Source organism: Choloepus didactylus, chromosome 26, assembly GCF_015220235.1.
Source record: "Choloepus didactylus isolate mChoDid1 chromosome 26, mChoDid1.pri, whole genome shotgun sequence".
Classification (NCBI taxonomy): domain Eukaryota; kingdom Metazoa; phylum Chordata; class Mammalia; order Pilosa; family Megalonychidae; genus Choloepus; species Choloepus didactylus.
Window position 1 is genome coordinate 7,224,766 of NC_051332.1, and position 26,115 is coordinate 7,250,880.

A 26,115-nucleotide genomic window follows, 5' to 3' on the forward strand; every position below is an offset into this window, starting at 1 on the left:
TCATATACTTTGGATGGATCTTATGATGTGTGAATATATCTCAATAAAATTACATTAAAAAAGGAGAAGATAATTTATCTTAGAACTTGTGTAAGTTTTCATGCTTTCTATCAACAATATGCCTGTGTTTGTCTCCTCCTAAATTAGGAAAGAAACAAATTCATAAACCAGATAAAAATAATTGGAAGATAAATTCAGAAAAATATATACCCTCTCTAAGGTGTGCTGAGCTCAAGAGAGAAAACCATGCCATTCTTCAAGGCCTGGATATTTTTAGTAGTAGAAAGAAAAAGTAACTACTTCCATATTGATGCATCATTATTCTCTGTAGACAGGAACTCATTTGCCCATATCTCATTATACTTCATATTTCATGCAAGTGCTTAGGAATCTGTGTCAACGACCAAGTCTTCCAAAATTCTTGTGGTCAAATATTTGGAGGTGAGCCACATTGCACTTGTTGGACAGTCACAATGAAGAGGGTATATACTGATAATTTTTTAGAGAAGACATATCTAATGTGCATTGCAACACATAAAATATTTTACTAATGAAGCTGTTAAGTATTTCAATAGTAGAGTGAATTAAAACTCCTTGTTGAGAAATAAAGTTCAGGAATTAATATGTACTATAAATGAGAAAATATAACAGGAAGTCTTTTTTCATAAATCATACAGCTGTTTAAAATGATAAGTAAGCACAATCAAATGATTGCCATTTTGGACCGTCTATGTACCATACATAAGTATATACAAAAGATACAACAAAACAAATCAAAACCCTGCCCTCAAGATATCACTGATCACATATATGAGACAATAAATTATAGAATAAGATGCTTGCCATGAAAGGGATATTGCAGAATAATTATGGCAAATGTTAAAATAGCATAACTGATGCTGCCTGTAACCAAGGAAATCAAAAGGATCCTCTTTAATTAAAGGATGTATAAAAGAGCATATGGGAGAGGCAGGGCAAGATGGTGGATTGGTGAGCTGTATGTTTTAGTTACTCCTCCAGGAAAATAGGTAGAAAGCCAGAAACTGCATGGAGTGGACACTGCAGAGCAATTTGACTTTGGGCATACTTCATACAACACTCATGAACAAGTCAAACTGCTGAGATCTGCAAAATCTGTAAGTTTTTGTGGCCAGGGGACCAACACCCTTCCCTGCCAGGCTCAGTCCCATGGGAGGAGGGGCCATCAGCACTGGGAAGGTGAAGGGAGAACTGCAGTGGTGGTTCTTATCAGAAATTCATTTTACTGATCCAAACTCCAATCACAGATAGACTGAAACCAGATGCCAGAGAATCTGAGAGCCGCCAGCCCAGCAAAGAGGAGATAGGCATAGCAAAACACAGCAAGAAAAACTCCACAATAAAAGCAGAGGATTTTTGGAGTTCTGGTGAACATAGAAAGGGGAAGGGCAGAGCACAGGCCCTAAGGCTCATATGCAAATCCCAAAGAAAAACTGACCTCTCTGACCCATGGATCTTTCCTTAATGGCCCAAATTGTTTTGTCTCTTAGCATTTCAATAACACATTAGATCTGCAAGGAGGGCCTTTTTTTAAATCTTTTTTTTCTGTTTCTAAAACAATTACTCTAAGAAGCCCAATACAGAAAGCCTCAAATTCTTGCAATTTGGGCAGGTCAAGACAAAAGCAGAACTAAGAGAGCTCTGAGACAAAAGGCAATAATCCAGTGGCTGAGAAAATTCACTAAACACCACAAATTCCCAAGAAAAGGGGGGTGTCTGCTCACAGCCATCATCCTGGTGGACAGAAAACACTCCTGCCCATCACCAGCCCCATAGCCCAGAGCTGCCCCAGACAACTGAGTGTGATGGAAGTGCTTCAAATAACATGCAAACACCACAAAATTGGGCATGGACATTAGCCTTCCTAGCACCCTCAGCTGGTTGTCCCAAAGATGGGAAGGTGGAGCAGTGTGAATTAACAAAGCCCCATTCAGCCAGCATTTCAGCAGACTGGGAGCCTCCCTACACAGCCCTGCAGCACAGAACCACCCTGGGGGGATGGCACTCACCTGTGACATAGCACAATCTTCCCACAACAGAGGACCACGGGGTGCACAGCCTGGAAGAGGGACACACTTGCAAGTCTTAGGAGCCATACGTCAATACCAAGGACTTGTGGGTCAGTGGGAGAGACAAACTGTGGCAGGACTGAACTGAAGGATTAGACTATTGCAGCAGCTTTAAAACTCCAGGAACACCAGGGAGATTTGATTGTTAGAGCCACCCCATCCCTGACCACCCAGACACACATCCCATATACAGGGCAGGCAACACCAAATACACACACAAGCTTGGTACACAAATTGGACCCCACAAGACTCACACCCCCCACTCACCACAAAGGCAAAGCAGGAAAGGACTGGCTTGTGGAGAACAGGTGGCTCATGGACACCACCAGCTGGTTAGTTAGAGAAAGTGTACTCCATGAAGCTGTAGATCTGATAAATTAGAGATAAGGATTTCAATTGCTCTACAAATCCTAAAAGAACCCTATCAAGTTAAGCAAATGCCAAGAGGCTAAAAACAACAGAAAATTCTAAAACATATGAAAAAAACAGACAATATGGATAACCCAAGCCCAAGCACCCAAATCAAGAAATCAGAAGAGATACAGTACCTAGAGCAACTAATCAAAGAACTAAAGATGAACAATGAGACCATAGTATGGGATACAAAGGATATCAAGAAGACCCTAGAAAAGCATAAAGAAGACATTGCAAGACTAAATAAAAAAATAGATGTCCTTATCAAAATTAAAGAAACTGTTGACCAAATTAAAAAGATTCTGGATACTCATAGTACAAGATTAAAGGAAGTTGAACAATGAATCAGTGACCTGGAAGATGACAGAATGGAAAATGAAAGCACAAAAGAAAGAATGGGGAAAATAATTGAAAAGATGGAGATGGACCTCAGGGATATGATAGATAATATAAAATGTTCAAATATAAGACTTATTGGTGTTCCAGAAGGGGAAGAAAAGGGTAAAGGTCTAAGAAGAGTATTCAAAAAATTGTTGGGGAAAACCTCCCAAAACTTCTAAACACCATAATACACAAATCATAAATGCCCAGCAAACTCCAAATAGAATAAATCCAATTAAACCCACTCCTAGACATATTCTGTTCACACTGTCAAACACGGAAGAGAAGCAGCAAGTTCTGAAAGCAGCAAGAGAAAAGCAATTCACCACATACAAAGGAAACAGCATAAAACTAAGTAGTGACTACTCAGCAGCCACCATGGAGACGAGAAGGCAGTGGCACAATATAAAATTCTGAGTGAGAAAAACTTCCAACCAAGAATACTTAATCCAGCAAAGCACTTCTTCAAATTTGAGGGAGAGCTCAAATTTTTCACAGACAAACAAATGCTGAGAGAATTTGTTAACAAGAGTCCTGACCTACTGGAGATACTAAAGAGAGCCCTACAGACAGAGGAAAAAAGAAAGGAGAGAGAGACTTGGAGAAAGTTCAGTAGAAAAGAGACTCAGTATGGGTACATTAAAGGATATTAATAGAGAGAGGGGAAAAATACATATGACAAACATAAACCAAAGGATAAGATGGCTGATTCAAGAAATACCTTCATGGTTATAATGTTGAATGTAAATGGATTAAACTCCTCAATTAAAAGATATAGATTCACAGAATGGACTTAAAAAAAGGAACCATCAATATGTTGCATACAAGAGACTCATCTTAGACACATGGAAACAAAGAAATTGAAAGTGAAAGGATGGAAAAAGTTACTTCATGCAAGCCACAGCAAAAAGAGCACAGGTTTAGCAATATTAATCTCACATAAAATAGACTTTAAATGCAGGGACGTTTTGTGAGACAAAGAAGGCCACTACATACTAATAAAAGGGGCAATTCAACAACAAGAAATAACAATCATAAATGTTTACGCACCCAATCAAGGTGCCACAAAATACATGAGAGAAACATTGGCAAAACTAAAGGAAGCAATTGATGCTTCCATAATAACTGTGGGAGACTTCAACACATCACACTCTCCTATAGATAGATCAACCAGACAGAAGACCAATAAGGAAATTGAAAACCTAAACAATCTGATAAATGAATTGGATTTAACAGACATATATAGAACGTTACATACCAGATCACTAGGATACACATACTTCTCTAGTGCTCATGGAACTTTTTCCAGAATAGATCATATGCTGGGACATAAAACCAGGCTCAATAAATTTAAAAAGATTGAAATTATTCAAAGCACATTCTCTGACCACAATGGAATACAATTAGAAGTCAATAACCATCAGAGACTTAGAAAATTCACAAATACCTGGAGGTTAAACAACACACTCCTAAACAATCAGTGGGTTAAAGAAGAAATAGCAAGAGAAATTACTAAATATATAGAGATGAATGAAAATGAGAACACAACATACTAAAACACACAGGATGCAACAAAAGTGGCACTGAGGGGGAAATTTATAGTGCTAAATGCATATATTAAAAAGGAAGAAAGAGCCAAAATCAAAGAACTAATGGATCAACTGAAGAATCTAGAAAACGAACAGCAAACCAATCCTAAACCAAGTACAAGAAAAGAAATAACAAGGATTAAAGAAGAAATAAATGACATAGAAAAAAAAGAGAGGATAAATATCACCAAAAGTTGGTTCCTTGAGAAGATCAACAAGATTGACAAGCCCCTAGCTAGACTGACAAAATCAAAAAGAGAGAAGACCCATACAAACAAAATAATCAATGAAAAAGGTGACATAACTGCAGATCCTGAAGAAATTAAAAAATTATAAGAGGATACTATGAACAACTGTATGGCAACAAACTGGATAATGTAGAGGAAATGGACAATTTCCTGGAAACATATGAACAACCTAGACTGCCCAGAGAAGAAATAGAATACTTTAACCAACCCATGACAAGCAAAGAGATCCAATCAGTCATCAAAAATCTTCCCACAAATAAATGCCCAGGGCCAGATGGCTTCACAGGGGAATTCTACCAAACTTTCCAGAAAGAACTGACACCAATCTTACTCAAACTCTTTCAAAACATTGAAGAAAATGGAACACTACCTAACTCATTTTATGAAGCTAACATCAATCTAATACCAAAACCAGGCAAAGATGCTACAAAAAAGGAAAACTACCGGCCAATCTCCCTAGTGAATATAGATGCAAAAATCCTCAACAAAATACTTGCAAATCGAATCCAAAGACACATTAAAAAAATCATACACCATGACCAACTGGGGTTCATTCCAGGCATGCAAGGATGGTTCAGCGTAAGAAAATCAATCAATGTATTACAACACGTTAACTATTCGAAAGGGAAAAATCAAATGATAATCTCAATAGATGCTGAAAAAGCATTTTACAAAATCCAACATCTGTTTTTGATAAAAACACTTCAAAAAGTTAGGAATTGAAGGAAACTTCCTCAATATGATAAAGAGTATATATATATATGAAAAACCCACAGCCAGCATAGTACTCAATGGTGAGAGACTGAAAGCCTTCCCTCTAAGATCAGGAACAAGACAAGGATGCCCGCTTTCACCACTGTTATTTAACATTGTGCTGGAAGTGCTAGCCAGGGCAATCTGGCAAGACAAAGAAATAAAAGGCATCCAAACTGGAAAGGAAGAAGTAAAACTGTCATTGTTTGCAGAAGATATGATCTTATACCTGGAAAACCCTGAGAAATCAATGATACAGCTACTAGAGCTAATAAACAAATTTAGCAAAGTAGCGGGATACAAGATTAATGCACATAAGTCAGTAATGGTTCTATATGCTAGAAATGAACAAACTGAAGAGACACTCAAGAAAAATATTCCATTTTCAATAACAACTAAAAAAAATCAAGTACCTAGGAATAAACTTAACCAAAGATGTAAAAGACCTATACAAAGAAAACTACATAACTCTATTAAAAGAAATAGAAGGGTACCTTAAAAGATGGAAAAATATTCCATGTTCATGGATAGGAAGACTAAATGTCATTAAGATGTCAACTCTACCCAAACTCATCTACAGATTCAATTTAATCCCAATCAAAATTCCAACAACCTACTTTGCAGACTTGGGAAAGCTAGTTATCAAATTTATTTGGAAAGGGAAGATGCCTCGAATTGCTAAAGACACTCTAAAAAAGAAAAACGAAGTGGAAGGACTTACACTTCCTGACTTTGAACCTTATTATAAAGCCACAGTTGTCAAAACAGCATGGTACTGGCACAAAAAATAGACATATAGATCAATGGAATCAAAATGAGAATTCAGAGATAGACCCCCACATCTATGGCTGACTGATATTTGATAAGGCCCCCCAAAGTCACTGAACTGGATCATAATGGTCTTTTCAACAAATGGGGCTGGGAGAGTTGGATATCCATATCCAACGGAATGAAAGAGGACCCCTACCTCACACCCTACACAAAAATTAACTCAAAATGGATGAAAGATCTCAATATGAAAGAAAGTACCCATAAAACTCCTGGAAGATAATGTAGGAAAACATCTTCAAGACCTTGTATTAGGAGGACACTTCCTAGACTTTACACTCAAAGCACAAGCAACAAAAGAAAAAATAGATAAATGGGAACTCCTCAAGCTTAGATGTTCCTGTACCTCAAAGGAATTTGTCAAAAAGTTAAAGAGGCAGCCAACTCAATGGGAAAAAATATTTGGAAACCATGTATCTGACAAAAGACTGATATCTTGCATATATGAAGAAATCCTACAACTCAATGATGATAGTACAGACAGCCCGATTATAAAATGGGCAAAAGATATGAAAAGACAGTTCTCTGAAGAGGAAATACAAATGACCAAGAAACACATGAAAAAATGTTCAGCTTCACTAGCTATTAGAGAGATGCAAATTAAGACCACACTGAGATACCATCTCACACCAATTAGAATGGCTGCCAGTAAACAAACAGGAAACTACAAATGCTGGAGGGGATGTGGAGAAGTTGGAACTCTTATTCATTATTGGTGGGAGTGTATAATGGTTCAGCCACTCTGGAAGTCAGTCTGGCAGTTCCTTAGGAAACTAGATATTGAGTTACCATTTGATCCAATGATTGCACTTCTCGGTATATACCCGGATCGGAAAACAGTGACACGAACAGATATCTGCATGCCAATGTTCATAGCAGCATTATTCACAATTGCCAAGAGATGGAAACAACCCAAATGTCCTTCAACAGATGAGTGGATAAATAAAATGTGACAGTACTTTTAGTGAACTATACAAGAAACCAAATTCATCCATTAAAATGAATCACCAATATAGACTAATGCCAATGTTTAAACTCAGAATTGAACCTCAGAGCACAGCTTCTCAGGGGAATGCTTATTGTAATGGTCCCTAGATTGCAAGCTCCTACAGCAATCACATCTATTCCTGAAATTTAATGGCTATCTCCAGATTCTGAGATGCTAATCTCTTTGTGTATGATCTGATAAATCTTTGGAACTTTGGGTATCTGTGTGACACCTGAAACTCAGAGCTAAAATTGACTGATACGAATGTCACTATTAGCACATTTAGCAAGTATTTAGAAAGCTGTAAAATAATTCAGGCTGTGATGGTTAGGTTCATGTGTCAACTTGGCCAGGTGATAGTACCCAGCTGTCTGGTCAAGCAAGCACTGACCTAACAATTGCTGTGAGGACATTTGTGGCTGGTTAAAAAACCAACAGGCTGGTTTATTAAATTATCAGTCAATTTGCTGCACCTGTGACTGATGACTCACTGAAGGGCATGTCTTCCACAATGAGAGAATGCAATTGGCTGGATTTAATCCAATTAATCAGTTGAGGACTTATAAGCGAAACAGAGAGACAACATGCATTTCTTCTTTGGCTGCCCAGTGAAGTATTTCCTGAGGAGATCATCAAAGTTGCTGGTTCATTTCCTGAGGAGATCATCAAACATGTTCATTGAAGATCCCAGTTCATTTACTGACGAGTTTGTCAAAGTTGCCAGTTTGTTTCCTGAGGAGATCATCAGACTTCTTCCTTGGAGTTGACAGTTTGCTGGCTGCCTTACAGAATTTGGACTCATGCATACCCACAGTTGTATGAGTCACTTTTATAAATTTTATAGTCATAGATACCTCTCATTGATTCTGTTTCCCTAGAGAACCCTAAATACTACACAGACTTAACTAGAGATATTAATGAAGCATATGTAGATAGGACTAGGGCCAATTGGGCCAAAGGGTAAAGGACAATACTGACTGCATTTTAAAACTTCAAATTCCATGTGAGACCAAGGGAAGAGGTGTTTAGTTGGTGCAGGATCTTTATTTCCTAAGCAATTTAACTCTCACAGTTTGTTCAAATCCCATAATTATATGAAACTTTTTCAGGAATTGAGACCTGGTAGGTTTGCATAGGTTAGTATGAAATAGCAGCCCATCCCAAAGTAATTTGGACAGATAATAAAAATAAGTATGCCAGGCTTTCCTAAGGAGCTGCAAGAAAAAGTGGAGATGCTGGGCTTCCTCACCTGGATTGTTGCTGATGTTCTCGTACACATTGAGCACTGATGATTTGATGTACAGAGCCTTCTATCATGGGACTTGCTCTTACGAATATTATCACTGCAAAAGAGAGGCTAAACCTGCCTATAATTGTGTCTATGGTTATACCCCTGAGTAGCTCTTTGTTGATCAGATGTGGCCCTCTCTATCTAGCTAAGCCAACTCAGCAGGTGAACACACTACCCTACCCTCTACATGGGATCTGACTCCCAGTGGTGTAAATATCCCTGGAAATGTGGGATATGACTCCCAGGGATTATTCTGGACCCAACATCATGAGTTTGAGAGCATCTGCTTGACAAAAATAGGGATGCAAAGTGAAATGAAACAAAATTTCATGGCTGAGAGATTCCAAAAAGAGTCAAGAGGTCACTCTAGTGGACATTCTTAAGCACTGCATAGATAACACTTTTTAGGTTTCAGTGAAATGAAATAGCTAGAAATAAACACCTGAACTATCAAACTACAATCTATTAGCCTCGACTCTTGTAGACAAAGTATAACAATGCAGCTTACAAGGGTGACAGTGTGATTCTGAAAGCCTTGTGGATCATAACCCTTTTATCTAGTGTGTGGATGGAGGAATAGAAAAATGGGGAAAAACTGAAATGAAAAATAGGATGGGTCATTTTGGTGTTCTTTATTTTTGCTTTTTTTCTTATTTTCACATTTTCCTGTACAAGGAAAATGTTCTAGATAGAGGTTGGTATGATGAATGCACAACTATATTATGGTACTGTGAACATTTGATTGCACACTCTGAATGATTGTATGGTATGTGAACATATCTCAATAAAATTGATTTAAAAATTGGATTAAGTAAATACTTTTTAGCTATTACACCCAAAACATGATACATGAAAGAAAAAATATTGATACATTGCATTACATTTTCCATCTAATGAAATCATTATGAAAATGAAAAACAAGCCATATACAAGTAAAGACTATTTATGTTCATATGTCCAATACAGGAGTTGTGTCCATAGTATACCAAAGGACTCCTACAATTCAGTAATAAAATACAAATGACCCACTAAAATATGGGCAGAAGTTTGAATTAGTACTTCAACAAAGCAGATATAAGAATAGCTAATCAGCATATGAAAAGATGGTCAACATAATTACCTGTTAGGGAAATGGAAATTTAAGCCACAATGATATATCACTATACACCCACTAAACTGGCTATGATCATAAAGACACATTTAAAAAGACTGTTGGTTTACTTTGAGGATCTGAGAGCAGGCACAGGTATGGACATTTGCACAATGGTGTATATAGAAAGAATATACAGGATTTGCAATGGGTGGAGGTGGCCAAAGTGTACATCAAATGAGGAACAGAATGGTGAACTGTTGTGTTTGCTCACAAGGAAATATTGAGCTACTGTGAGAAAGAGTGAAGTTGTGAGACATGCAAAAAGTGAATGGAAACTGTTGACAGTATTTTGCATGAACTACAGCAGAAACAATGGCACACAATATAATACCTCACCCGTAGGGACTAACTACAAAGCGTAAATTCAGAATTGAACCTTAGAGCACAGCTTATCAGGGGAATGCTTATTATAACATTCCCTAGATTGTAAGCTATTACTGAAGCCACATCTATTCCTGTATTGTAATGGCTATCTCCAGATTCTGAGATGCTGATCCCTTTGTCTATAACCTGCTTATAATTGTGCCTGAGTCTCCCCTTGAGTACCTCAGTGTTTCTCAGTTGTGGCCCTCTCTCTCTAGCTAAATCAACTCTGTGATTGAACTCACTGCCCTACCCGCTATGTGGAATCTGACTCCCCAGGGTGTAAATCTCCCTGGAAATGTGGGATATGACTCACAGGGGTAAATCTGAACCCAACATCAAGTGATTGAGAATGTCTTCTTGACCAAAATGGGGATGTGAAATGAAACAAAAATAATTTCAGTGGCTGAGAGATTCCAAATGGAGTTGAGAGTTCACTCTGCTCAGCATTGTTATGCACTATATAGAAAACAAATTTTGAGTTTTAATGCATTTGAATAGTTAGAAGTAAATATCTAAAACTATCAAACTGCCACCCAGTAGCCTTGACTCTTGAAGATGGTAGTACAGTAATGTAGCTTTCAAGAGGTTACAGTGTGATTGTGACAGCCTTGTGAATCACACACCATTCAGTTTTTGGATAGAGGTTTAGGAAAATGGAAAAAAGACAAGTTAAAAATACTGTGGAAGGGGGTGTTTGGGGTGTTCTACTTTACTTTTATTTTTTATTCTTATTTTGTATTTCCCATACAAAAATAATGTGAGATGAATGCAGAACTATATGATGGTATTGTGAGCAATTGATTGTATACTTTGAATGGTTGTATGGCATGTGAATATATCTCAATAAAGTTGAATTTTACAAAAAAAGGGTGTTGGTCTTGGCCAGGTGATAGTGCCCAAGTGTCTGGTCAAACAAGCACTGGCATAGCTGTTACTGCAAGGACATTTGTGGCTGGTTAATAACCCTGAAGGCAGGTTTATTAAATCATAAGTCAATGAATTGCATCTGTGGCTGATTACATCAAGTAGAGGGTGATGTCAGCAATTACATATTTCAATCAGCTGGATTTAACCCAATCAGTTGAAGACTTTTAAAGGAGAAGAAAGAGAACTCTCACTTCTTCTTCAGCCAGACAACATCTTCTGGGGAGTTCATCAAAGATCTTCATCAGAGTTGGCAGCTCACTGCCTACAATACAGAATTTGAAACCATGCTGCCTGTCCTAGGGAATTTGGACTTGTGCAACCCCACAATTGCATGAGACGCTTTTATAAAATCTTATATTTCCAGATATCTCCTGTTGGTTCTGTTTCCCTAGAGAACACAAACTAACACAGTGAGGATGTGAAAAAATATGTAACTCTTACACATTTCTGATAGGCATATAAAATGGTACAACCCCTTTGGAAAACAGTTTGGCAATTTCTTAAATAGTTAAAACATCTACTGGTTTAACCTAAAACTCATTCATTTAACTCTTAGATATCTACCCAAATATCTGTATATGAATATTAATAGCAGAATTATTCTTAGTAGCAAAAAAATACCGGAAGCGATACAAAAGAACACAAGCTAATGGATGGACAAACAAAATGTGGTATATACATTCAATGGAATACTATTCAGTAATTAAAAATCTGGTAACTACTGATACAATTTTTTGGCTTTAAACTATAATCAACTAAAGCTGTTAGGATAAAAATGAAAAATTTCACAAGCCTAAATTCACAAAAATTAAGCAGATGAACTTCAATGCAGAAAAATGGAAATAAATTGACATAGGTTTCAAAAAATTGGATTTGGAGTATTAGTCAGGATGTAGGAAATGGATGTAGCTATCTACCATTATAAAGTAAGACATTGCAGGCTTTCTCCTAAATCTATCAGCCCAAATTATGAAATAAAATAAAATAGAAAATAAAATGTCATAGTGAGAGGCAATATTCTGTTGGCCACAATGAAATGATCCTTCTGCTATTACGTGCAAATATCTTTTATATTAAAATTATCAAGATTAAGTAACTAGTAAAAAACAGAACATAGTCTTTTATGGGTTATGCAACAGATTCAAACCAGCCCTGTTTACTATACAAATTTATATTTCATTGAATGTGCTTGAGGTAGATAGAGTTATACTTAAAATTTAAGTGCTCTTCCCTATAAGTGCTCTTTTGATATAAATCCTCTTCCTGTAGCAGGCAATTCAATATAAATGACAAGTGTAAAGTGTGCATTTAAGAACTGCATTATCCTTTGCCATAATCTGTTTTCTTTTAGGTATATGATGGGATGCTACTCTGCCAACTTCTCCAGTGAAGAGCTGTGGCCAAAACATAATGGACAGTAATGTTGAATAAGTATATCTGCAATGACTATTAGGGGTTCAGCCTAGTATAGCACAGCCTAGGCCAACTGATACAGTGTTATACTCAGTTCTGAAATTGATACTTTATATAATCAGATATTAAAAATGTCTCAAATGTGCTTAGTGTATTTATGCATATACATGTGTGTATATAAATATATAGTTACTTTTTAACATGGATTTGTATTTTGTGACACTCCTATAAGCATTATTTGTGACAGATACATTTTCCAAATTCAGTCAATATAATTTCGAATTTTTCTGTCTTCTAAGGACCAGAATTATCAATGATTATCAAATTTAGCAATCTTTTTCATTGTACTTTGTTTTCCTTTCTTGTGTGAGAAATTTTTATGTAACCTGAAATCATGAAGACATAATCAATTGTTAGTCTCTAAGGCCTTTGTAATTTTATCTTTCATATTTACTCCACTAATATGTATAATTTGTGTACAGTGAGAAGTCAGAGTTGTGTTTTATGCTATATGTGTATTAAAATGTCCACAAACATTTTACTGAAATATACAAGTTATTCAACTTCACTAACACAAAATATCTCTGTCAAAGTTTTGTTCCTAAGTGACTGGATTTATAAAGAAAAGCCACTCTTATTTCTAAAATTTTATTCTGGGAAATATAATTGTTTTTCATAAAATGCTATTTTTAACTTTTATCATTTTTATTTAAATGGGTTGACAAACAAAAAATTAAAAAAATCCACTGCTTTGGTTTCTTGTTTATTTCTTCACCCACACTGCATATATTCAAATGAATTTAATGTAAATCATATTCGCAAAAATAATAATTAAAATAAAATACACATTTTACACATGACTGCAAATGTTTCAGGGAAAGCACATGGAAATGGTTGAGTTTAGGTTATGGCTTTTTTGAAATTGAATAACCTTCTTTGAAAAAAATGATAATGCCATAAAAGAAATAATTCTAGGCAGAATGCTATTCCTTCATTAAATATTGGATAGTACACCAGAATGGCTATGTTCTTTTGCTCCATTCCTGTGGAGGCAGATGTATTGTAGGTGTGACATTTTGATTAGGTTATTTCCATTGAGCAGATTACCTCATACTGCAGTCATTTATGGGAGGATAAAAGACACGCAGAAAAAGCCCAGGGGGCTCAGAGAAGCCCTAGAGAACTTGAAAGATAAGGGCATACTCACAAAAGCTGAGAGAGGAAGACACTGAAAGCAGAAGCTGGAAACAATGAAACCTGGGAAAGATGTATCAGCAGACACTGGTCATGTGACTTCTCATGTGACTGAGGTGTCCTACACTATGATGGCCTTTCTTTAGAGAAGGTATCATCCTGTTGATTCCTTAATTTGGATATTTTTGTGGCCTCAGAACTGTAAATTTGTAAACTAATAATTCCCCACTGTAAAAGCCAACCCATTTCTGGTATATTGTATTCCAGCAGCTTTAGCAAACCAAAGTGATGGATAGAATTATGCTTTGGGGATGAATACATATCAAATATTTGCCATGGTTCTGGGTTTAAACTGAAGAGGTGAGTTAAAATGATAGCTCTTTTTTGTTATGATGGTACATTTTTTAAAACTGAAGGAAAGTTACACTTCTCAGAGAAGGAACATTGATGAAATTAGAACCAATATATTTCAATAATCATGGCAAATATAATTTACATTTTAGATACTAAACTTAAGGACATGAATAAATATTAATGGATATTTGCTCAGTTAGTTGAACAAAGCTTTAACACTAAATTTATTTAATATTCAGTAGAATACTGTGGCTATACGTATTTGGAAATGAACTATTGTATCTCAGATCACATTATGATTTCAATGAGTAATTATGAAAATAGTCACAATGTAAACACTCTAGGATACTAAATCTTTAGTAAGTTTCTCTCTCTTTTCATAATCTTTCCAACATCTTACAGGTAATAATTATTCTGGAAATGCAATATAATAGCATGTTTATCTCCAATTTAATAAATAAAACCTCTTTTGTACCATATTCAAAATGTCTATTGCCCCTTTTGTAATACCATTTCAAGTAAGGAAAATATAGTCACAATTCATTAATAACAGACAGGGTCATATGACATTCCTTGACCAAAGACATATGAGCAAAATAATGTATGTGAATTTGATTATATATATATATGTATGTGTTTTTTTATAATATGTTTGAGTTATGCCATGAGATCTAATGACATCCCATATGCAGGCTTCTCTGGTATCCTATGAATAGAGTGTTGATCATAGGGAACAAAGCCATAGCCAACACAGTGGATGTATGACATAACTGCAGAATGTTAATTGTGGCTCTCAGCACAAAATTAAGTTTTATTACTTGCTGCAACATACACTATTCTTTATTGGCTGGTGCTATATCAAAAGTTTTTCCAAAGCAGCTATAGCAACTTTGAAAATAACAGCAATATACCTTCACATAATTTGCTTCATATCCTCATTAACTATTGCAGCACTCATATATATATAATTTAATATACATATTTATACATGTGTAAATTGGAAATATATATTTCCAATTTATTGCATTTGTAGTAGTAACATGTATTTACATTTTTAATTTTCATTCTATGCCAGCATTGTATGGTATTCTGCTATCAATAAAGATATATGTGCTTATTCTTCTTTCAAATGTCTTTCTAGGCCTTCAACATTACATTTTTTGTAGGCTTGGCACAACTGAAACAGAATATACATTGAATGTTGAGGATGTATGCCTACTTGCAGCCCCAGATTTTGAATTTCTTTGTGTTCTGCAGACACAGTGTTCTTGTTCATTGACTTTTTAGTAAAGAGAAGTTATACTTTGGAAACTAAAAGTATCCTTATAAAATGAAGCTTTATCTATTGGAGTTCTATATGAGAATTTATTTTGCAATGAGGAAAGTGAGACAGTGAGAGTGAATGCATGCCAGGGCAGAGATGGTTGGTATAGAGAACAAGGCTATATTAGATAGATTAAGAAGGTATTGTATTAAGGTAACTGAGTTCCTCCTCTCAATGCCACCTGTGTTTTTAAAATACATTTCTTATTGTGAAACTTAACATATAACAATGAAAACTTTCAAAGTACAATTTAAAAAGTAGTTATAAAGCACATTTCAAAGATGCTATGGTTTGCAGTTTGTTGCAGCCTATGAGAGCTTTGCCAGTCCAGAAGCCAAAGAAGATACTGGACATTTTCTGATACATGACTCTTTATTCAGGGAACTATTTACAGGGGCATGGGGGCATGGTGTAGAGAACATAATGGCTGTCTCTGACCAGGCAGGTGCAGCATTCAGCATGCTGATTAACTGTGATTAAAGAGGCTGGCCAAGCCAGTTTTAAAGATTTGAGACAAAGACATTCTTAAGGATATAAGCATGAGAACAAGGTCTTGTGACATGAGCGGAAGGGATGGTGATTGATAGAGAACCACAAGAATGTCAGAATGGGAGTAAACTATAGATTAACACTTGACACTGGGAGGTCTGGGGACCACAGATGAATGATTATTCTTGGTGCAAGACTTCAGATTGACGTAAATCTTGCTACTTGGTGAGGCCAAGTATTCTCACCTCCTGCTTACTTCCCATTTTAAATTTAAATTTTAAGGTTAATCCATAGTTTTCTGCTTTATTGGTTTACAAAGATGATAGGTTAAACATTAGCTGCCCAGGTTATGCAGACTGCTGTGTGCCAAGGTCTTCAGACCTGTTTTGCTCAGTCCAAGGGTTGCTACAATCCACCTCCATGCAGCAATCTGTATTGCCCATAGGACAAGCATTTTATTTACAATCCACAACAGCAATATAATAAACAACACAGTATTAATACACTGTTACAGAGAGATAATAAACCTATTAGAAAGTGACACCATGACCAGGTCAATGAGTTCCACCATTTGGACAGAAGATTATCAGGTAAATGATCAATATTTTCTATGTGATTCTGAATATGATCAAGGGCATGGGTTACATTTTGTGAATTATCAGGCACATACACACAACACTGAGTGTTAATTAGAGCACAAGCACCACCTTGGATGGCAGTTAGAATATCTAATATCATTTTGTTTTGCAGAACTATTTTTCTAAGTTGTGAGACTTCATCATTAAGTAGTGATATAGCTAGTTTTTACTATTTTCCAACACTGACCACAGAAATAAATTTCCTTTCTGCAAACTTTGTGCAACTTTCTATATTCATTCAAGTTTTGTCCCATATTTTCTCTTTTTCTTCATTCTGAAACCAGTCATTTAGGGCAAAATACCTTCTTTTTCCTTTAAATAAAAACATCCTTTATATCTTTAATACTTAAGTTACCAAAATGAATTTGGAAACTGTTTTCAAGCAAGCATTCTACAACATACAATTACCATTAATATTAAACATTAGAATAAAGCTAAATATTTTAAATTCCAGTTAATGCATTATTGAAACAGTAATACATGTTTTAACAAAAATTAATGGCACATGTAAGCATCAAACTGGATGTTTGAATGGTTTAACAATATACAAGCCAAGTCTTTATCAGTAGATAGAAAAGTTCTAGGGAGTTGAGGGAGCCCACAATACTATACTTTCTCCTCCTACAGTGAGCCCTTCAAGGTCAGATCCATAGTCAGCCTGATGCACAATGAGCATTTGCAAAGTTACTTGCACAGCTTCCTGGGGGGTGAGGGCCCTGGATGGGTAACACAAATAACTTTTGTCATTCTGTGTGATTCTAACACACCATGGTCTTAAGATTCTCAATCAGCATGGCTGCATGGTCAAGAACCAGAGCAAATTGACTTCATTTTCCCTAAATTCTAGTATTTGTGTCACAGGCAAGAGCAAATTATTATTACTGCTTCACTGCAGCTTAAGAGAAGCTGGCCTCGTTATTTGTATTTGAGAGTCCTGCATGGATCCTGTGGTTACCATTTCCACAGAAGCATGACCTGCCACTCTGGGTCTGGAGTTAATGCTGATCACAGCTGGTTACAGTCCACAAGTCCACTGATATAAGGAGTTCCTATTATACTTTAAATGTTCCTTTAAAAAACCATTATCTCAATTATCCCTGTCACAGTGGAGTTGTAGGGCAAGTGAAACATCCAAGGCACATCATGTTCTGTAGCACAGGCCTGGGCTAATTTCCTGGTGAAGGGGGACCCCCTTTCATTTTCCACATTTTTGAAGACCCCAAAAAAGGCACTTAATTTTTCTAAGCTACATATGGTAGCTCATTGGTTGGCTTTTCCTACTGGGAAAGCTAATAAAAGTAGCTGTGTCTACAGCCATAAAAGCATACTTTGCATGTTCAGCAGCCCAATGTAGTCTACTTGCCACCAGGTAATAGGAATTTGGCCCCAGCTGTAGTGCCTAAGTTGGTGAGGAAGTATTCTGGGCTGTCACAGAGAACAGGAAAGACAGGTGTCTACTACATCCTTTAGTTCTTTTTGGGTAATGGGCAATTGAAATTTCTATGCCAGTTTTCACAGGGCCTGGTGTCCTCAGTGCCCAGTTTTCTGATGCAACCATCAGACTCTTCACGCATTGTTGTTGTTAGTCTGTGGAATTATGTGGAGGTACACTTCTATGTTACCAGTAATGAATTGGTATTGTGGGCAGAGATATGAAAAATGGTTACCTTGCATTTGTGGCAGGCCATATAGATGTTTTCTCAACAGATGGTGTCAGTACTGGCCTGGGCAGTCACATCTGTCCACGTAGCAGGTTGCCCATGTGCCAATGAGTCAGTATACTATTCAGAGTCAAGTATACTTTCTTGTCCCTCAACAGTGTACATGGGAAGAACCATATCAGAAGGATCAACAGGAAGCAGGGCATGTTGTTTTTCCACAAAGGAAACCAGTCCTAAAATTTCATGCATCTCTGCACTTAAAGATGTGTTATCAAAAATGCTGTATAGTTGGAGGTAGGCTTTTCATTTGTCAGTGTGCTCAGCTAAGCACTACCAAAATGGGGCTTGTATATAGTGCCCTTTATTCACCCCTGTATGGGTATGGCTAGTCATAAGGTCACTGGGCACCTTTGAGTTAGACCTTCAGCTTGTAACAGAGAATTATAAGCTGTGCAGAATTGCTTTTCCAAATGGCTGTATTTGAGTCCTGTCCCTTCCACAGTTGGGGCCAGAATTGAATAGGTACACATTTAAACTTTTGCCTTGGCCACAAACCACACCCAAAGCCAATATTGGCACTGGCTGCATCCAATTCACAGGGTATATTTGGGTCCACCCCCCTTAAAGCCTGTGCTTGTGTGATAGTTCACTTAACATTTTTAAACACAGCCTGCTATGGAAAATCCCATTCCCATGCTTTTTCTTTTATAATTAGAGTGGACAAATGTTTTAAAATTCATATTAGGGTATAAACAGTTTTCAATAGCCTAACAAATCAATAAAAGGTATTATTGTTTAGGAGTACATAGTGTGGGATAACTGTATTTTAACAACAGCTGAAGGAATAGCTTTAGTTTTACCAAATATACTTGATAGAGTAGTCAGGCCCTGCTGGAGGTTTCCATATTTTTAAATCTTGAGCATTAAAGCATGGCAAACAGTGGGACTATGAAGGTATCCTTGTGGAAGCACAGCAAATATTTATTGTATTTCCTGTGTGTAGGTGGTCACAGGTTGGTGGGATTTAAAGGTATACTAAATAAAATACTAGCAAGGTTTAACACAAAGTTAAATTGGCTTGAGTACTCATATCCTGCAACAAGGAAATTATATTTGTCACAGCTGCAAAAAAGGAGTTACCTTATTTAGCTCTCTATAATCAGTAGTCTTTCTCTAAGATCCATCAGGCTTCTTTACTGGCCAGACTATACTGTTGAAGGGATGATGGGTGGGTAACGATAATACCCACCTTTCCTATCCTCCTAATGGTAGCTGTAATTTCTTGGTGTGCTCCAGGTAACTTGTCCTAGTGAATGGTAACTGTACACATGGGGGAGGACATTTTTACTAATGACCACTTGACATGTCCTCTTAAGACAGCTTCACTATTTGACACCAGAGATGGAATTACACTATGGTTGTCTGGAGGATGATATTCTGCAGAATACCAATCCAATTCTGCTGTTTTGATTCCTGGACCCATGAACCCTGGGTAAGGGAGAAATTGCCCCATAGAGTGGATGGTGATTCAGAGCATACACAGCTTCCTGGAGTACACTGCCCCAGCCCTGCAAGGGATTGCAAACTAGTTGGCACTATATGGAGTCTTCAACAGGCCATTCCACTCTTCTATCAACCCAGATGCATCTGGTTGATGAGAAACATGGTAAAATCAGAGAATTCCATGAGCATGTTCCAATTCCCTCACTTCAGTCGCTGTGAAGTTGGCTCCTTGGTCAGAAGAAATTATGTTGGAATACGGCGACAGTGGATAAGGCATTCCTAAAGTCTACAGATGTTAGTTTAGGAAGAAGCATTGTGTGCAGGGAAGGGAAACCCATATCTGGAGTATGAGTCTATTTCAGTGAGAACAAATTGCTGCCCCTTCAATGATGGAAGAGGTCCAGTATAACTGACCTGTCACCAGTAGGCTAATCACTTTGGGGAATGGTCTCTGCTGCTGGCAGATTGGGCACTCAGCAGTGGCTGTAACTACATTGGCCTTGGTGACTGGAAGTCTATGCATAACCTCCATCCCTACCACCATGACCATTTTTTCATTAGCTCATTGGCCAATGGCAGGAGTGGCTGGGAAAAGAGGTTGGTGATTCTACCAACATAATGTGTCACCTTAACCACTTGATTATTGAAATCTTCCTCTGCTGAAGTCACCCTCTGGTGAGCATTCAAATGGGACACAGATATCTTCATGTTTTCTGCCCACTCAGAAAGGTCTACCCACATACCACTTAATCACCAATTTTCCAATCATGTTCCTAAGTCCCTGACCATCCAGCCAAACCATTAGTAACAGCCCATGATTCAGTATAAAACACACATCTGTACAGTTCTCCTTTTAAGGGAAATGGACAACCTGGTGGTCTGCTCACAGTTCTGCCCACTTTCAGGATTTCTGCCTGCTAGTGTCCTTCAGGGACATCCCAGAAAGGGGCTGAGTGCTTCACCTGATCACTTTCAGGTGGTACCTTCATGTCATGCAATACCATCTGTAAACCAGGCCCAAGTTTTCTCTTCCACGGTCTATTGGTTTTAAGGAACTCCCCAAGATGTCATAGCTATTTGCTGGAAAAAGCAGGTAAGGTGGAAGGAGTGGGGACCTTGGGCATTTGAGCCACATCCCCATGTAACTTACTTATGCCTTCAGGACCCACTTGAGCTCTATCTTATATAAACCATTCAAATTTTATGATGGAGTGCTGCTGTGCATGCAAAATTTTATGACTTGGCTGGTCAGACAAAACCTAGATTATGATAGGTAACTCAGGTCTCTTGCTAACTTGGTGACTCATGGTTTTGGTCCAATAGGCCAAAAGCTCTTTCTGAAATGGAGAACAGTTATCTGCCAAGGATGGTAAGGCTCTACTCCAAAATCCTAAGTGGCTGCATTGTGATATTTTGCATATCTCCACTGTAAACTCATGCCATGGTCTGTCAGTGCCAACTTCGTTATTGGAAATGGAGTCATTAATGTATTTCAACCTAATCAAAGTAGAAAACCAAGTGAAAAGCCCATTTTTAGACTCTGGTTCTTAAGAACCACTCATGGTACCAAGCTGTATTAGTTAGAGTTCTCTAGGGAACAGAACCAACAAAAGATATCTGTAAATATAAGATTTGTAAAAGTGTCTCATGCTACTGTGGGGATGCATGAGTCCAAAATCTGTAGGAAAGGATGCATGGGTCAAAATTCTATATAGCAGGCAGCCAACTGGCAACTCTGATGAAGGTGTTTGATGAACTCCTCAGGAAAAACTTTGCCTGCTAGCCAAAGAAGTGAAAGTCCTCTCTCTGTCTTACTTAAAATATTTCAAATGATTGGATTAAATGTACCTGATTGAATTCTTTCTTTGCAGAAGACATGACCTTTTGTGTTGCAATCTATCACAGGTGCAGTCAATTCACTGATGATTTAAGAAACCAGCCTCTACATTAAAAAACAGCCACAAATTTCCCTGCGGTGACAGCCAGGCCAGTGCTTGCTTGACCAGACACATGGACACTATCACCTGGCCAAGTTGAAAGATGACCCTAAACATCATACACACTAATTTATTTTTTACATTCTGAATTTCTTGAAGTATATTCTACCAAGTTCCATTTTTCCCAGCAATGTTATACCCAAATCTTCATAACATCATATTCTAGGTTTGGACAGTTACACTTTATGCCTTCTGTACACATTTCATGTTGGTTCCTAATTTCACTTGCTTTTGTATGTGGATCTCTCATAGTCACTTTATGATGTAGTGTCCTAAGTCAGGGCAAATGGACTCAGGAATGGAATATTTGTCATTTCTGGCATTTTTCCTCAAATGTGATTGATAATTTCCTGATTAAATTAATTGTTTAGGTATTTTTTTATTTTTATATTCTTTTTCTCAATTCAAATGAAAGAACCTGTCTTATGAATGTAAAGTTAACATTAATTTCTAATAATCAGCCCCTCCATGTTTTCTTTTTACTGCCAGTGCAAATTCTGTTTCTTTGTCTTGTATTAATTTTATTCTATATTTTTAGTTCCTAATTTTTCTCCACAATAATCCCTTCTCTTGATATTGATGTTTTAAACCATTACATTTACAAAGTCTGAGAAATTCAGTGTTTCCTCATTATTCTCTGCCTTTACACTTTGTATATATATATATATATATTCTTCATACACCATTCTGTGTTTATTAAATGGGGTATTTTTAAAAACCACTTCTTTTCCATGATATTTTTTGGCATTCTTATTTGTGAAAGAGTAGAAGTGTCTGCATTTGTTCATATATAATTATCCTAGTGACCCTAAATAGTCTTTTCTGTATGAGAAAGTGTGGTGCTGTGATTATGGGTTTTCTGTGATTTGAGGTTTTAGAATATAATCATGACTGGATAATGTTACATATGGAAACTGTAAACTGGAATAATTGACTTGAGGGAAACTGGGAAGAGAGCATCTGAGAGTTCCATAAATTTCAAGTGAGAAAGAACTATAAACACCCACTAAACAAAACCCTCACCATTCTATCATTCCTTTTCACTTTCTTTAGGATAATGTCTGGTGTCTTCAATTGAGGATATTTGCCTGATGTAACATGCTGGTATGAGAAGTTGTCTTTAATTGAATTTTGTGACTAAATATTCATATTTAGAGTAATTTCAGTTTAAATATTCTGATAAATACATTGTATCAACAATATTTGCTTTATTGATTTCACATCTTAATATTTTCAGTTATTTTTTATTATTACTTATTAATTAGTTTAATATTTCAGATAAGCTAAAATAAATGAAATGTATCCATTATTAAAATTGTATAACCACAAACACACACACACACACAGAAACACACACATTTCTGGAAACAATACGTAGAAAATGACAGATAAAAAGAAGAGAGGTAAATTGATACACATAGGATAGATAGGTAAATAGACAACAGAGAGATAAATAGATATGGTATGTATATATAATATGGGTAATAATTTGGTAGACAATTTATACAATTATAATGTTTGGGCCTTTACAGAAGCAAAAAATTTAATGTTATTGTTTAAACTAATGCACACATTGTTTTAAAATTGGTTAGTATAGCAAATAACAAAGCAGGATAAACATAAACATGCAGAAATCTGAAAACCTGAGGTGGTTTTATCCACATCAGTTTCAATATTTATATAAATTAGAAAAATAAATATTAAAAATGTATGTTTAATTTTATATTTAATGTGTATTATCATTCAGAATATATTTAAATAAATGCTAATATTTAAGTCATTTTGTTTTGCATTTATTTACTAAATTTATAAAATTCTCTAGTTCCAAAATATTGCCATGGATTTTACTAACAATGCATAAAGAAGTTGGGATAATTAGAGTAATGTGAAAACCTGGCTATCTGTCTGCACTGAAATTAATTTTTTATAATTTATTTTAATGTCACATTTCAGAAAATAGCATTATTCCCTCAATATTCAAATATAGCTATCCAGTGTATTTGTTATATAATTGCATTGTCCAGTTATTTCAAATGACATTATCAAATGACATACTTGACATTTTGGGGGAAAAATTACAAAAAATTTACTTTAATGGCTTACATTATTTGTAGCAGTGTATAATATGCTCATTTTAACATTATTTCTTTCTTTTCCTTTAAAATTTATTTTACTTCTAAAGGTTTACTTATTACTTCCTTCATTTATGGTAACATTATGGAAAATGTTTTAAAATGTGAAATTTGACTACATCTTCCATGTTTTGTTAAAAAGATTTCTTACTTTTTAAACTTCAATATAGAATCAAAAGGAATATGCTGTCCATCCTTTTGAAAATAATATAAATTATTTTCTAAATATGCAGTGGACTTGGCATGTTTCTTTAAAATGTTAAATTTTTATGTTTTCAATATTATGTAATTAACAATTTTTAAAGTAAAGTAAAGATGAAAGAATTATACTGTGAAAACCTATATGTCCATTTTAGCTTATATTGTATATGGATGTTTTGCTATGATTATTCTGATACATGTCTATTCATATATCCAATCTGCCTTCCATCAGTGCAATCATTTTGTTCTTCTTTTTTAGCTCCTTAATATATTAAAGAATACTGTAAATATAAGTAATCTTAACCCATAAACACATCATGAGACATAAAGTAAAATGAAGTTATTTATTTCAGTTCAGCTATTTTTATTTTTCACATAACTTACAAACAGTTGAAGGCCTGAAAATGAAATTCATATTATTCACAGAAGTTTGAAAAATATAAAACCCTGTGTTCTAGTTTTCTAATGCTGCCAGAATGCAAATCACCAGAGATGGATTCGCTTTTATAAAAGGGGTGTTATTTGATTACACAGTTACAGTCTCAAGGCCATAAAGTGTCCAAGGTAGCACATCAACAATCAGGTACCTTCACTGGAGGATGGCCAATGGTGTCTGGAAAACTTCTGTTAGCTGGGAAGGCACATGGCTGGCATCTGCTCCAAAGTTCTGGTTTCAAAATGGCTTTCTCCCAGAACATTCCTCTCTAGGCCTCAGCTCCTCAAAAAATGTCACTCTTAGTCTCACTTGGTATATTTGTCCTCTCTCAGCTTCTCCTGACCAAGAGTCTGCTTTCAACAGCTGTTTTCAAACTGTCTCTCATCTGCAGCTCCTGTGCTTTCTTCAAGGTGTCCCTCTTGGCTGTAACTCCTCTTCAAAAGGTTGCTCTCAGCTGCACTACACTGTGTTCCCTCTGCCCCTCAGCTAATTTATATGACTCCACTGATCAAGGCCCACCCTGAATGGGTGTGGTCATGCCTCCATGGAAATATTTCATCAGAGTTATCACCTACAGTTGGGTGGGGCACATCTCCGTGGAAACACTCAAAGAATTCCAATCTAATCAACACTGATAGGTCTGCATGCACAAGACTGCATCAAAGAATATGGCTTTTTCTGGGGGACATAATACATTCAAACCAGCACATTCCACTCCCTGGACCCCAGAAAAACATACTCTTTCCAAATACAAAATACATTCATCTCATCACAATATCACAAAAACTTAAATCATTTCAGTAACAATAGTTAAGTACAAGATCCATTAAATGAGTTATGGGTGTGGCCTGTCCAAAAGCAAAACTCCCCTCTGACTGTGGACCTGTAAACTTAGAACAAGTTACGTGCTGCCAATATACAAAGGAGGTACATTCAAAGGATAAACATTCCCATTTCCATAAGGAAAACCTGAAATGAAAACAGGGTTCACAGGACCAAAACAGTTCCTAAAACCTGCAGGAAAAACTCCATTAGATTTCAAAGTCTGAGAGTCATTTATAGAATGATGTTGCATCCTTGGCGCTTGAGAGAGCAGGAGTCTTACCCTTCATAAAGGCCTTTTTGGCAACCCTTTCCTCTCCAAACACTGGAATGAGTTCTCCAACATATTCACACATTGGGGAGACCACCTTCTTGGCCCCACCCTCCTCAAACATCAGGGCAGCACCCGGATTCCTTTCCATCTCCAGGGCACATGCTCAACCCCTTCAGAACAGTGGGGTGGCAGCCAAGCTCTCCCCAATTCCCTGGGAATGTGTTCCACGCTCTTTGGGACCTGGCATGGCAAAATTTCCAGAGCATTGAGGCAGAATTCCTACCCTTGAACTCCAGGGAAAACTCACCCTTTCCATGCATGTGGGCTGCTCCACTCTCCCAGCCCAAGACCTCTTGACTCCAGACCTCAACTTCCATGGCTCTGTCTTTGAAGAAATTTTTCCTTCAATTTGTTTCTTGTCTATCCCCTCCAGTCCAGACTGGCAATGCCTCTGTCTATAAAGATCTCACAAAAATTCTGTTGGCTTCACATGAAGCACACAGGGATCAAAGCCATCAGACAATAGGATTTTCCACAAATCCTTTCTGTTTAACACCTTTTCCAATCTTGGCTGCATCTTTGACACATAGTCTGGAGATCTCCTCAGCTAAGTATCCCAGGTTGTCACTTT